The 15199-nt window shown below is 36.0% G+C and overlaps 1 pseudogene; it reads right to left on the bottom strand.

Annotated features, from left to right (window-relative positions):
• Positions 1 to 8694: 8694 nt before the first annotated feature.
• LOC121037894 (glutathione peroxidase 1-like) lies at positions 8695 to 9151 on the bottom strand (annotated as a pseudogene).
• Between the last annotated feature and the right edge of the window lie 6048 nt (positions 9152 to 15199).

Here is a 15199-nt window from a genome sequence, read left to right as displayed (position 1 = left end):
AGATCGTTAAATCAGATTATAATAAATTTAAGAATTTCTGTTCTTTTAAAGATGTTAAAATAGGGGCGCCTGAGTGGCTCAGTCGGTTGAGCATCCGACTTCGGTTCAGGTCATGATCTCGTGGTCCGTGAGTTCAAGCCCTGCGTCAGGCTCTGTGCTGACAGCTCAGAGCCTGGAGCCTGTTTCAGATTCTGTGTCTCCCTCTCTCTGTGACCCTCCCCCGTTCATGCTCTGTCTCCCTCTGTCTCAAAAATAAATAAATGTTAAAAATTTTTTTTTAAAAAAAGATAAAGATGTTAAAATAGTGGAAAGAGGAACCACAGAATGGGAGAATCTATTTTTTAGTAAACTAGAATCCAGGATATATGGAGGAGTATAAAACAATAAGAAAAAGAGGGACAAAATAAGTATCTAAATGACTAACAAATCTGTGAAATGGTTTCTAACCTCATTAGTCACAGGGGCATTGCAAATTAAAACCATAATGTGAGAGTTCTGCACACTAACCAGAATGGCTAAAATTGAGGGAAACATTTAAAAGCTAAAACAAAAGAAAACTGACAGTACCAAGTGTTGTCAAGAATGTGAAGCAAATGGAATTTTCATCTACTTCTCCCAAGAATGTAATTAGTATAATCTTCATAGTCTTTCACATATTATACTAAACATATACGTACTTATTTTATGAGTGAGCAATTTCGCTCTGATAATACATCTGACAAAAAAATCAATCACTGTGTTCTAAAAGACATGCACAAGAATGTTCTTGAGCTATCTTTCAGAATATTCCCCCCCAAATAACTCACATGTCCATTTGTAGAATGCATAAATAAATTGGGATATATTTGTGTAAAGAAATTTTGGAATGAAATGAAAATCTGTTGTACCTATGCATAACAACATGGATATGCCCTACAATCATATCGTTAACCCAAGAAGCCCCTTGTAAAAAAAGAATAATTGTATAATTCCTTTTGTATATGATTCAAACAGGCATTAGAAGTCATGATAGTGATTACTTTGGGAGAAGAGGGAGATAGTAGTAATCAGGAACGTCATGAAAGGAGGTGTTTGAGATACTGTCATAGTCTTAGCCTAGGTAATATTTACATAGGTGGGTCTATTTTTTTCATTAAAAAATATATATATACACTTCTCATTTTTTTCTGAATGTATGTTGTACTTCAATATAAAAAAATAAATGAAAATACTCATGTTAACTATGGAAAAGAAATAGCTCTTTAACCTTTTATTTTTTTATTTGTTTTAAATGTTTTTAATGTTTATTTAATTTTGAGAGAGAGAGAGAGAGCGGGGGAGGGGCAGAGAGAGAGGCAGACGCAGAATCTGAAGCAGCTGCAGGCTCTGAGCTGTCTGCACAGGGCCTGACTGGGCTCAAACCCATTAACCGTGAGATCATTACCTGAGCCGAACTCATGACCTGAGCCCTGAGCCGAAGTCGGTCCTTTAACCGACTGAGCCACCCAGGTGCCCCAACCTTTAACACTTTAAAAGATAATTCAATGAAGACAGTCAAGATTTAAATGTGCATGTATTTATCCAAAAGCAAAAAAAAAAAAAAAAAAAAAAAAAAAAAAAAAAAAAAAAAAAAAAAATAAAAAAAAAAAAAAAAAAAAAAAAAAAAAAAAAAAAAAAAAAAAAAAATCTTGAAAATGCTTCATTAAAATGGTATTTTAAAAAAAGAATATGCAGTGATGATATTTTGCCTATCTCTACTGCTACATCACACCATGGACTTTCAGTGCCTTCTTTACCACTGAAACTCAGGTGATAAACATCTTTAAATCTAATCAGAGTTGAGAACCAATTCCAAAAACCTTGGACTCAATTCAGAAAACTCATCCTTAAGACTGTGTTCTCCAGAACTACCTTCAGTTTCAAAATACCTGTCATGCAGTGTTCTCCAAGGAGAGAATCAGAACCGGTAGGATGTGTGTCCATACATCTAATATAGATGGACTTAATTATATATATATATATATATATATATATATATATATATATATATTTCCTGTTGTATGCATTTAATGTATATTTTAATATATATTATGTATATTTTTAAGAAATATCTTAACGGATGACCCGCACAAGCGGGTGGACAAGCCAGAAGGTAGGGACCGCGCAGCTGAAACTGCGCTCACTCAGCTGGAGCCACCACGAAACCTACGCAAGCCACGCAAGCTACGCCACCTATGGAGGTCGTTGGTAGGTGGGCCCTGCGCTGGCGCATGTGCGTCGTGAACATCCTGAACCTCGCCTGCAGCCGCAGTGGGGATGTCAAGGACGCCTGGCCTGCTAGTCACCATGGTCGTTCCCAGAGCCACTCTGGACCCGCTCGCCTGTGCCTGTGCCAGATTCTGAGAGTGAGAAGAGCCAGGAGCCCAGGTGGGTTGACCTGACCCAGGCGGCAGGCTGGACGGGTGTAACATTCAGAAGGGGAGGGTGGGAAGTGACCCAGCCTTGGGAGTCACCGTGCTTTGTGGCCAGTTCACCCCGTTCTGTAACCGCTTTCTAAGCATTTTTTTTTTTTAATTCATAATTGGAAACACAAATGTAAACAAGAATAAAAAATATTTGGGGGGAGGAAAGAATATATATACATACAGACACAAATATATGTGTTTGTATGTTTATATATGAATGCCTGCTTATAATTTCCTTTTTGATAAAATATATAATATTGAGCCTTTTTGTTATAGACAGTGTGCACCAGGCACAGAGAAAAAGGCAAGGACTCTGTCGTTTAAATGTCTGTTTAAGAGTTGAAAAAAAAAAAACCATTAATATTACACTGTATGTTAACTAGCTGGAATTTAAATAAAAACTTTAAAACAAACAAAAAAAAATGAGTTGAAAAACAGTCACCAAGCAGATGATTACATAAAGTATATCAGTTTATGTGATAGAGGGACAGTGTGCTGTAAAAGCTCAGAGGAGAGTCGTATAAATCAGACCAAAAATGTCAGGATAGTGAGACATAATAAACTGATCTCTGCTTTTCGTAGACTACTACAACCTACTTTTACCTGAGGGCATCCTTACCCTGGCTGTTCTATCATCTTGGAAACTGCTCCCCCTAAATAATTGTATAGTTGACTCCCTTAGTTCAAGCAGGTTTCTGTTTGGATATATATCTCATCAGAGTGGTTTCCCTGGCCACTCTATCTCCCCGTGATGTTTTATTCACCTTACCCTAATTTATTTTCCTCCATAACACCTGATGTCACTTACTTCTTCCTAAGCTTTTGTTTGAGAACCAGTAGAGCATAAATTCCATCTTTATTATTCAGTGATGTATTTATTCTTAGTATCTGCAATAAATCTTGACACCGAGTTGACACTTGAAACAGTTTTGTTGAAGGTGAATATATATAATGAATATATATAAATAATAAATATATATATATAATAAATATATGTAATTTAGAATTTGAAATATGAAAATAAATTAGCCTGAGATGGAGAAATGGAGAAGTGTAGAGAAATGAATTTTAGGCAGCCAAAAATCTTGAGACAAAAATCCAGACTGGCAATGATAGCTTAAACTCAGCGAGATGTGGTAAGGTGGGAATTATGCATGGAGCAGTGTTTAGAAAATAGAATTACATACCTTTATTATTTTTTTAGTGTTTATTTTTGAGAGAGAGAGAGAGAGAGAGAGAGAGAGAGAATGAGTGGGGGGAGGGGCAGAGAGCGAGAGGGTGACACAGAATCTGAAGCAGGTTCCACGCTCTGCGCTGTCAGCACAGAGCCCCACGTGGGGCTCAAACCCACGAGCTGTGAGATCATGACCTAAGCCAAAGTCAGATGCTTAAATAACTGAGCCACCCAGACACCCCTAGAATTACATAGCTTTAAATTAGTTGGAGATGGAGGTAAAGAATAGAATCATACCAATAATACAATTTAAGTTTCTTGCTTGGAAAACTTGATGTTATGCACAGGAGAAGAAACAGGGCCCATGGTGTGAATTGTAATGATTGGAGTATTGGACATTTTGAATTTGAGGTGCTTATGGAATACCTAATTGGACACGTCTGGTTTTTAGGAATTTGCTATATGGATCTGAATATTGGGCAAGATCTAGGGACTGGAGATAGACATCTGAAAGCCTGTAAGTGATAACTGATGGCATAGAAATAAATCAGAGAGAATGTGTAGAATAAAGTGGACCTGGAGGCTCTAGAGATGAGAACAGAAAATAGGCTCTGTAGCATGAGTGAAGATTGAACTTACACAGAGTGAGGAATGCCACCTTGTTCACAGGAATGGAAGATATTTTTATCTGATGGCTTCTGCTGTTTATATCAGTGTTATTCTATATAGTTATGACACATGCACTAGTCCCACTCATCAAACTTTGCCTTTGTCAAAATATATTCATATACAACCCAGAGCTGCTTAATATAGATTCTTTATTATTGAAAGTTGTATGATTGAGTACAATCATACTTACGTTATTTGTATGTAGATGTGGCTTCTCCCAGAATCAGGTCCAGAGCAAAGAAACTGAGTGGAAGTAGTTATTTGGGAGGTGCAGGGAACATCAGTGTGGGAGTGGAGAACTTAATAAGGAGAGGATATACTCTCCATCTTGTTACTAGCTTTAGTGTCTGTAACTTCATTTCAAGAGGGAAATTCTGGAAAATGATGTAAAAACACATGCCTCAAAATTTTCTTAAGGGAGCTGGTGTATGTACATAAAAACTCCTATCAGACATAAATTGAGAGATGCTCTTGAAGGTATGATTTTTTTCAACACTACTACCTATGTGCAGTGCATGTGGGCAGAGGACTTAAGGCTTTGGAGAATGCTTCTAGGCAAAGAGCTGTTGATGTTGCCAAGCACAACTAAGGCACAGGACTTGAGGTATCTGGGTGGGTCACTGAAGGGTTTCACACTGTTCTAGTATTTTTTTTTTTTATTCATAGGTAAAACCATTCTATTAATCTGTCACAAATATTTTTGCATATAATTGACTCCATTCTTTTAAAATTTTATTTTAGATCCAGTTTTATTAAGGGCTTATTTAATGTTTTCTTAATGTTTTCAAGCATCCAAAAGTGACTACATATTACATAACCAAAATGATCTTCATAATGTATATTGCCCTTAAAATATAGTTCAAATAATAGTAAAATAATTTGAATACCAAATCTGAGATGGATTATTCTATAGCATAATCATTTTATAGCAGCAACTATACTGAATGACTTCTTTGAGTTATTTCATATATGACTTCCTTTATACTTGAAATTATTTTGATTATTTTAAAATAACTAAAATGAGGGGTGCCTGGGTGGCTCAGTTGGTTAAGTGTCTGATTTTAGTTCAGGTCACGATCTCACAGTTAGTGAGTTTGAACCCCATGTTGGGCTCTGCGCTGACAGCTCAGAGCCTGGAACCTGTTTCAGATTCTGTGCCCATCCCCCTCCGGCCCACCCCTGCTTGTGCTCTGTCTCTCTCTGTGTTTCAAAAATGAATAAACATTAAAAAAATTTTCAAGTAACCAAAATGAAATAGAACATAGTATAAATTTACTGTCTCCCAAGAGCTGCTTTATTGAGAGTGTGCTCCATTAGCCTATTTTTCTGTCCTTTTCATATTTTCTACGAATTTGACTAATCACCAGTATAGTTATCGAGTACATTTTTAATGGATTACATAAAAGAGATTTCATATAGTGTCTTTATATTTTTAAAGTTTGAACTATGCTACTGAATTATTGGTTTCTTTTTTAGCATAAATTTTTATTATTTTTCATTATATTTAGTTTGTATTTCTCATGAAAGCCCTCTTGCCACATGGTATTTATTTATTATATCTTATTTGATAAGAGAGAGAGGGAGAGACACAGAATCTGAAGCAGACTCCAGGCAGGCTCTGAGCTGTCAGCACAGATCTCAGTATGGGGTTTGAACTCACAAATCATGAGGTCGTGACCTGAGCCGAAGTTGGACACTTAACTGACTGAGCCACACAGGCGCCCTGCATATAAGATTTTTTAAAAATGCTTATTTACATGACAGGAATTTTAAACTCATTTAGGTACCAAATATGTAATGATAATCTTTAAATTGTTCTTGAAATCTTTACAGCTACATGACTTTAGAATAATATTTTAATTGATAAAATTTTCTGTATACTGTCAAAAATTTGCTAAGATCATTATAAAAAAAGTTCTGTTGTGGTATAGTTGATATACCAAAAACTATACATATTTAATGTATCTAGCTTAATGAGCTTGTTACATGCATACATCCTTGAGACAATCGTTATAATAAAGGTAATAAATATATCCATTGCCTCTCAATGTTTTCTTATGCCCTTTGCGTATGTGTGTGTACTACAAACACTTACTGTGAGATCTATCCTCTTAACAGAATTTTTCAGTGCACGATGCCATATTGTTAGCTATATATAGGCACTGAGTTTTACATATATTTTCAGAACTTATCCATTTGTATAACTAAAACTTTATATCCATTGAGCAGCAACTCCATTGCCCTCTGCCCCCACCCCCTGGAAGCCACTATTCTACTCTCTATGAGTTTGACTACTTTAGATAACTCATTTAAGTGGAATTATGTAGCATTTTCTCCTCTTTTTGTGACTAGCTTACTTCACTTAGCATAATGTCCTCTAGATTCATCTATGTTGCCAAAAATGGCAGGATTTCCTTCTTTTTTCAAGGCTGAATACTATTCCATTGTTTATACCACATTTTCTTTATCCATGCATTTATCAGTGGATGCTGAGATTGTTTCCTAATTTTGATATTGTGAATAATACTGCAGTTAACATGACAGTGCAGATATTTTCAAAATCCTGATTTTATTTCATTTAGATACATACTCAGAAGTGGGAGTGCTGGATCATTTGGTAGTTCTATTTTTAATTTTTGGAGGAACCCCCATACTGTTTTTCATAGCAGCTGCACCAATTTACATTCCTGACAACAGTGAATAAGAGTTCTAGTTTCTCCACATCCTAGTCAACATTGTTTATCTTTTGTCTTTTGGATAATAGCGTGACTGACAGATGTGAGGTGATATCTCATTGTGGTTCTGGTTTACATTTCCCTGATGACTGATGCTGAGCATCTTTTCGTACTCCTGTCAGCTATTTGGCCACTTGTTTGCCTTTGGTGAAATATCTGTTCAGGTCTTTGCCCATTTTTCTATTTGGTTGTTATTTTGTTATTTGTTTTTGGTATCGAGTTGTCTAAGTTGCTTATATATTTTAGATATTAATACCCTGTCAGATGTATGGTTTGCAGATACTGTCTTCCATTCCATAGGATGCCTTTTTATTTTGTTGTCTCCTTTGTGGTACAGAGCTTTTTATTTTGCTGTAGTTTTACTTGTCTGTTTTTGCTTTCATTGCCTATGCTTTTTTCAGAACTGGGGAGTGTCTGTGTTGTGAATGGAGGTCTTGGTCTTTGGATTCCCCACGAGAAGATTCAGGTGGGGTATCCGTGCTCAGAATAAAGACAGCCAGAAGTAAAGTAGTAAGCACGAAACACTTTATTAAAGCAAAAGTACAATCTCAAGGTGGGAGAGCAGGCAGGTTCCCCACGGTGGAACCAGACCCAAGGTTCTCTTGGGATTGGATATTATTGGTTCTCTCTGGGCTGGTAGGAGCTATGCTGGGCTTCTAGTGTGTAGCTTTTTTTTTTTTTTGCTTTTTCTTCCATCACTGTCCTTGCCTCCACCTTCTGTCTCATTCCCATTCAAGGACTTGAGACTCTGCCTGCGGTGTTCCTTCCACTCTTCACATCCAGCTTCTACCTAACACTTTGGTGTCAGATCTAAGAAATGATTGCCAAGACTAATGTCAAGATTTTCTCTTATGTTTCCTTTTAAGAGTTTTATAGTTTCAGATCTTACATGGTAGTCTTTATATTGACTGATTTCTGTTTATGGTGTAAATAAGGGTCTGATTTCATTTTTGTGTGTGTGAATGTCCAGTTTTCCCAAGAATATTGGTTGAAGAAACTGTGTTTTTAACCACTGTGTATTTTTGGCAGCCTTGTCAAAGATCAGGTGACTGCATACGTATTGGTTATTGCTGGACTCTCTATTCTGTTCCATTGATGTACATATTTATCTATGCCAGTACCATACTTTTTAAAATTATGGTAGTTTTGTAATATATTTTGACATCAGGGAGTATGATGCCTCCAGCTTTGTTTTTGTCAAGATTTCATTGGCTACTTGGGGTCTTTTGTGATTCCATATCAATTTTAGGACTGTCTTTGAAAAATGCCATTGAGATTTTGATAGACATTTGATAGCATTGACTCTATAGATTGCCTTGGGTAATATGGACATTATAATAATATTAAGTCTGCCAATCTAAAAATACAGGATGTCTTTCCATTTATTATGTCTCTTTAAGTTTTTTGTTTGTTTTTGTTTGTTTGTTTATTGGTGCTTTGTACTTCCAAGTTTAGAGGTTTTTTCAACTCCTTGCTTACTCCTTGGTTAAGGTTACCCAAGTATCTTATTCTTTTTTATTTTTCCTGACAACCAGTGCTTTATTAGTGAGGAGCCTTGGTTTGAGGAGTGGGGAGCTAGGATGGACAAGAAGCGCCCATCTTAAGGAATTTTCTTGGACATCAGGCATTCCTCCATGCATATTTCAAGTAAACACATTCATGGATGAAATCCTCAGAGGGGAGAGCGCTGTGACTGAAAGCAGCAGGGATGGAGGGGCTCCCTAGGCACAGCTGAGTCTGTGGGACAGCAGAACTTCTCCAAGTTCTAGGTGACATCATTACATCACACTGGAAACCAGGTGATGAACTTGGGGCTGGTCATGAGCAGTGGCATCATTACTGGGGGCCGGAAGAGCCTCCTGTAGGAAGTTGAAGAAGGGGTGCCGTTGTGCACCACTCCCCTCGCACTTCTCAGAAAGCATGAATTTGGGCTTGAACCTGTTCTGAGGTCTGAGGAACTTGAAGGAATTCAGGATCTCTTCCTTCCTGGCATTTCCTGATGCCAGCACCGCTTGCATGGGAAGCAAATATTGACCAGGCCCCTGGCAGAGGTGCTGCTGATGCTTGTTCTGGGCATAGTCCTGGATAGTTGTACCTCGGAGCGACACCGCATTTTTGGTCAGCAGCATGTTGGCCCCCAGGAACCCAGGCTCACAGGCTCCTCCCTGGCCAGCAGGCCCTTGGGAAAGGCATTCCTGGAGCGCTGTTGGCTGCAACTGCCGGTTGGTGGCAGGGAGTGCAGCTGCGCACGTGGCCCGGCTGTGGGACCAGAGTGCACAGCTCTTTTGGTGCTCTTTTAAATGGGATCCTGAACAGACCAATAGTGAGTAAGGAGATTGGATTTGTAATTAAATACCTGCAACAAAGGAAATCCCAACACCAAAAGGCTTCACTGGTGATTTCTACCAATCTTTAAAGAAATAATAACAATACTGGTCAAACTATTCCAAAAATCTGAAGAGGAAGGGCTACTCTCAAACTGATTTTATGATGCCAGCATTACCTTGAAACCAAAGCTTGAAAAAGACACTACAAGAAAAGAAAACTATAGGCCAGTGCCCAAAATGAACAGACATGTAAAAATCCTTAATAAAATATTGACAAACCATATTCCGCAGTACATTAGAAAGATCATATACCATGACCAAGTGGATTTATTCCTGGGAGGCAGGGATGGTTCAATATGTGCAAATAAATTAATATGATACACCACATTAACAGAAATAATAAAATCATATGATCATTTCAGTAGATGCTGAAAAACACATTTGAGAAAATTCAGCATCCTTTCATGGTAAAAAAAAAAACAAAACTGTTAACAAATTACGTGAAGGAATTTACCTCCACATATGACAATCTCCTAGCTAACAGCATATTCAGCCGTGAAAAACTGAAGTCTTTTCCTTTGAGATCCAGAGTTACATGGATGCGCACTTTTACCACTTCTATTCAACATAGTAATGGAGGTACTAGCTAGAACAGTAAGCAAGAAAAAGAAATAAATGCACCGAAATTGGAAAGGAAGAAATAAATTTATCTCTGTTTGCATAGGGCATGATTTTATACGTAGAAAACCCAAAAGACTACAGAACAGCTGTTAGTACTAATAACTGAATCCACTGAAGTTTCAGGACACTAAAACCAACATGCCAAAATCTATTGTGTTTCCATAACAATAGGGTAACTGAAAAGGAAATTAAGAGATCATTTCAAAATATCACATTAATAATGAGAAATCAATTGCCTATTAAACTGAATTGTTATAAATGTATTTAAGAATACATTGTTAATATTTGCTAATCAGTGTTGTGCTAGGCAATTTTTGCTATGATTGCCTGATGCTGTAGCAGAACGGTACTGCTTTCAGGCCACAAAATCATGAACAAGAAATAAATCGTACAACTGAGTGAATCGCACTAATCATCGTATATAATTAGACATACTTCTTATAGTTAAGTGTTATTTTTTCCAGTTCAGTCTGTGTCCTTAGCCTGTGGTTCCCTGGTAGGTTTCTTATACATGGTGTCAGTCAGCCGGCAGTGCTTTGTGATTTATATGTCATTGGATTTAATTCATCGATATTAGCTATATAAGTTTGAAATAAAACTGTAATAGAATAAAGAAATAAAACTGTAAATAATGTTGAAAAAACTATAATAGACTAAGGAAAGAGCCTTTAGAAACTTATATTTACAACTCTGTATTCTAATAACTCAAAAAATTTAAATATCAAATTATATTCAAAATATTCAACTGGAGAAGAGATAAGAAACGAGTGGTTTAATAGTCACCAGAAATATAACTTTTTGTTATTAATTGTAGAGTGGTATTTCCTATTCTGGATATAAATTGAATCAATATAAATTGTAGCATTTTTCATAAATATGTTAATAAACAGATATTTGCTGAACATGAATCAGTAAAATGAGGTCTGAGTAAAGGGATATGGAATTTCCATATATTTAGGATAACTTAAATTAAGAAATATGAAGTTAAATAAATAAAAGTTAAAGTTAAATATTGCTGAGATACCCTCAGATGTTACTTTAGCTTTGTACCAGTTAATTTTAAAATTGTAACATTAAATATGTTTCTCAAGTCTGCTATGAGTCTCCTACTCTTTCTCCTTCCCACTCCTTGGGGCTGTGGCAGACAGCGTAGGACATCACTCCCAATGATAATTCCTCTTAGTATTCATGCCATTGCATAAGCTCCTCCTATTATATGTGAGCTGGGCCTAGTGACTTGGTTCTAATGAATAGAATATAGAAATTAATGGGTTATCTCTTCTAGTAGGAATTTAGAAGTAACAGTGACTCCTATCTTGCTTGCACACTTTCTTTCTCTCTTGCTGGTATTCTCTCTTGCCATCTCATTTGACCACTGTGATGAAGCAAACTGCCATGTTGTGATATATGGCATATAGAGGAAAATGTGTCAGGAAACTGAGAGACACTTACAGTCAACATCTCATGAAGAACTGAGGATTTGGTTCAACAGCGTATGAGTAGCTGGATCCTGCCAACACCCACGTGAATGAGTTAGGAAGTCAGTCCTTCCCAGTGGAGACTTGAGAAAAATGTATGCTTGTGAGACATCCAGAACCATATGCATCAGCTAAGCCATCTCACATTCCTAATCCACAAAAATTGTGAAATAATAAATGTTTTAAGCCACTAAACTTTGAGGTAATTTGTTATACAGTAATCAATACCTCATATACAGGTTGTGGGCTAACTTATTCATCCCCGTGGATTCATTTCTCATCAATTTACTGATAAACTAAAATTCAAATTACACACCTATGATGCCTACTGAAATTTATATCCATATTTCAAAATTCTCATTTTATATCCACATATGACACTTCTTAGGAACTATAATAACCAATATAAAAAATAAACTCATTATGTCCCCCACCCCCGCAAATTCATTCTGTCTCTTAAACCTTAATTCATGAGATGACACTTTTTCAAACCAGTTTCCCATGATACTGTTTCAGATTAAGTCATTCTTAGCATCTCCCACTCTCGTGAATCTACCATCTGATTTTTAAAAGTTAAATTTATTTTATTCTACTTTTAAACATGTCTGGAATCTGTTTTATAACTAGTGTTTATACCTCAGTTTAAAATGCTGTCAATTTTCAAATAAATTGCTATACCAGCTACATGAAGAATATCCATTTTTGACATAGCAGTGGAAGTGTTTTAAAAATAAACATCTGCTTACATTTTTTTTTTTTTTACTCTCTAATTGCTCTCAGGTGAAAGTCAGACTTTTAACATGGATTTAAAGGATTTGATAGAAATGCCTTGTTTAACTCTCACATATCACATTTTTATTTGCCTTAGACTTAAGATCATGAAAGCAGTCACATTTTTCTGTATTATGTATTTCTTCATCCTCAGGCCCAGTTCAGTTTCTTTTCAATTAAATTCATGATAGAATGAGCAAGTGAATGATTGACCATAGTCTTTCAGATTTCAAATTATTGTCTTTTTAATATTAGGATTATGTTAACAGACTCTAATCTGTTAAACATATGGATTTGTAAAGACAGAAATGTGTGGATTTTAGGCCCAACTTTGCCATTAATTTCTTGTCTTTGACTTTTAGCAAGATATTCCACAGAAAATTACACTAATTCACTAAAATTATAGTATAATTGAACCTGACGAGCAAGAAGAGTCAGCATTCAGAGCATTAGTAAAACACAGGAATACAAGAGGGTAGAAAGCACATAAATGAAAATAACAAAAGGAAGTCAGAAACATAGTTTAACATATGTTCACATTGAGGCTGTAGCAGTATCTGACCATCTGTTTCAGGCTACTGGCCACAGAGTCAGGCTGGATTTTCTAATAGGTAACAGTCTCTCCAAGTAACCGTTGTATCAGAGATAAACATTTGTTTTTACCAGTTGAATGCCATGTGTCCACCACCGATAAGAGTAGATCCTGTGGCACCAATATTCATTAGTGATTGCAAATGCTTTGCCTTGATAGAAGAAAAAAAAAAAATCAGCAACTCATTCACTGGATTAGCTTTCTTCTACTTTTATGCCAAATTCAGGAGTGGAATGGAGTTTTGTCACAGTCTCCTGTTACTTTTATGACACATTGCACAGTCAAAGAGTGCCATGGAGATGGGTCTTTAGGTTTTGCTTCAGTATTTTCCTGTATGAATCCAACTGGAAGAAACTTTGAAGGCTTTTGTAATTTAAATAGGAGCAAATTATTTCTACCCCCAGTGTATCTTCCATTTTAGTGGAAATAATGGTAAATGGTATATAAGTGGAGAATAACTTGTTCCCTGTAGTCTGCTTAGATTTTCACTTTGAAAACTTGCACCTGTAAGTATTATAACTATACTGTAATGTATACTTGTAATACTATACCTGTAAGTATTACCAAGGTACTTTGGCAAATATAGAAGATCATTTGAAAGTCATTACTATAGATTAAGATAATTTATTTGAAAAAGTCTTACATTCAAAATACAAAAAGGAATGCATCAATTGTGTAATATCAACTTCTCAGTTTAAATTTGGCAAGGTTTTCTTTAATTGTATGAGTTGATTTCATTAATCTTCCACCATTGCTAATTAAATTTCTTTATAATGTAACAGTCATAAGAAATAGCTAACTTTTCATTCTAATTGGAGTGTTACTTATACAGAAAACTGAAGTAAAGGAAGCACACAGATGGAAGCTGCAGGTGTAGCCATCCTCTAGGCTTTGTCATTATCATGGGATTGATTAGTAAACAGAATGATGTCAAGAATGATGAAGGATCTGAGATTTACCCTAATTGCAGACTTGCAAGTTAGCCTACCACAGTTTTATGTCTGCTGACAGAAAACATGAGACATCTGTATCAGAGAGAATAGACTTTGTTATTCAGATATAGCAATAATAATAATAATCATATCAGTTCCTTTCCATATCTCCCAATCTACCTTCCCAGCTCATGATGCAATACACACATAGCAGGTTTGTGTCCCAGATGGGAAAGTTCAAGATTATGAAACTTTAATCTTTCATAATGAACTGCAAGCAAACCTGTCCAATATATTCCATAAAGGGAGACCTTATCTTTATTAAACTCAGCAGCAGACAATTCTGCCTTCTTCTCTGGAAGGAGACACTGTCTCTGTCTTCCAGGGCTATTCACTATTCAACACCCTTGAAAAGTAATCCAGGAAAAAAGAAATTTAAAAGTTGTCACTGTTTCTACCTGTCATTGTCTCCACTTGCAGGTGTTCCTGAACTGTGAGAGACATCATGAACAGGAACAACAAAAAAGGCAGTTGATTGTATTCTGTGAATTAATAGAGATGGCAGTGGAGGTAGGGCTTGGTCAAAAATCCATCTGGGGTTGCCAGTGCCAGTCCTTGGAATTCTCTCATAAATGAATCAATTATTAAAAATATATTGACTACACCCTTAAAATTGCTTTAAATTATTAATCCTTTAAAGATGGAATATTTTGTTAAAAATTAATGTAATTCAGCAAACTCGTGCCTAATATTAGCATACTAATGTTCATTAGTATCATTTTATCTTTTATGTGGTTCTGAACTGAGAACATGTTTTAAAGATGGGAGTAGTGAAAACAGTTTAGTAGTGGAAATTTTTCATGGAGTCCAGTTATGTACAGAGAGTGGTAAATAGTGAGGAAAAAAGTAACCAAACAATTATGACACTTGGGAGATTGTGTTTTATGAAGTCAGGGGAAGAGCACTGGGATGAAGGTAGGAAAATGTTCCAGTCAAGGCTTCTTCATTTGTAATTGCCCTTTGGTCTGCTCTCATCACTTAAGATGGTTGCTTTCTTAAGAAAGTCACTTCCCTAAGGCTAATAAGTCACTTTAGTTGTAGTTTTGTTATACACACATTACTGAAACTTCATAAATGTAATTGGCTACATGATCTAAGAGTATTCTCACTATAAAAATTATAAGAACAATTTCTCTGAGTAGCAGTGATAATGTACTCATGTCATCATAATTAATATCCCAATCACTGAAATTATATTCCATTGGATTTAACCCACTACTCTTTACTAGCTCTGTATTCTTAGACAATTTTCCTAATTTTTCTGAGTGTCATGTTGTCCCTTTGTAAAACAGGGTTTGCACTTAATAAAGACTTTCTTGTGATATTCGAGTTTATG

This window comes from Herpailurus yagouaroundi, unplaced genomic scaffold, assembly GCF_014898765.1.
Source record: "Herpailurus yagouaroundi ecotype Mexico unplaced genomic scaffold, PumYag 164, whole genome shotgun sequence".
Classification (NCBI taxonomy): domain Eukaryota; kingdom Metazoa; phylum Chordata; class Mammalia; order Carnivora; family Felidae; genus Herpailurus; species Herpailurus yagouaroundi.
This window is presented reverse-complemented; position numbering and strand designations above follow the sequence as displayed.